Here is a 248-nt window from a genome sequence, read left to right on the forward strand (position 1 = left end):
AGGTTTCATGGGAAGGATGTCTTTACCCAAAGAGTTTTTACCTGAGAATAATAATGAATTATAGTTATTTGTATTGTATTAGTATTTAATTTGTTTTTCATTATTTTGCAGTCTCATGTCCATTTCTTTCAGAGTACTTTTTCTTTTTTTGTCTTTTTTCATGTCCGGCAACGGATCGCAACCCTTGGCGCTGTGCCCGCACCTCGCTCAGCCAGTGAGCAGGAACCGGTCTGTATGTGGGATCCGAA

The sequence above is a fragment of the Galeopterus variegatus genome, unplaced genomic scaffold, assembly GCF_000696425.1.
Source record: "Galeopterus variegatus unplaced genomic scaffold, G_variegatus-3.0.2 Scaffold10842, whole genome shotgun sequence".
In the NCBI taxonomy this organism is placed as follows: domain Eukaryota; kingdom Metazoa; phylum Chordata; class Mammalia; order Dermoptera; family Cynocephalidae; genus Galeopterus; species Galeopterus variegatus.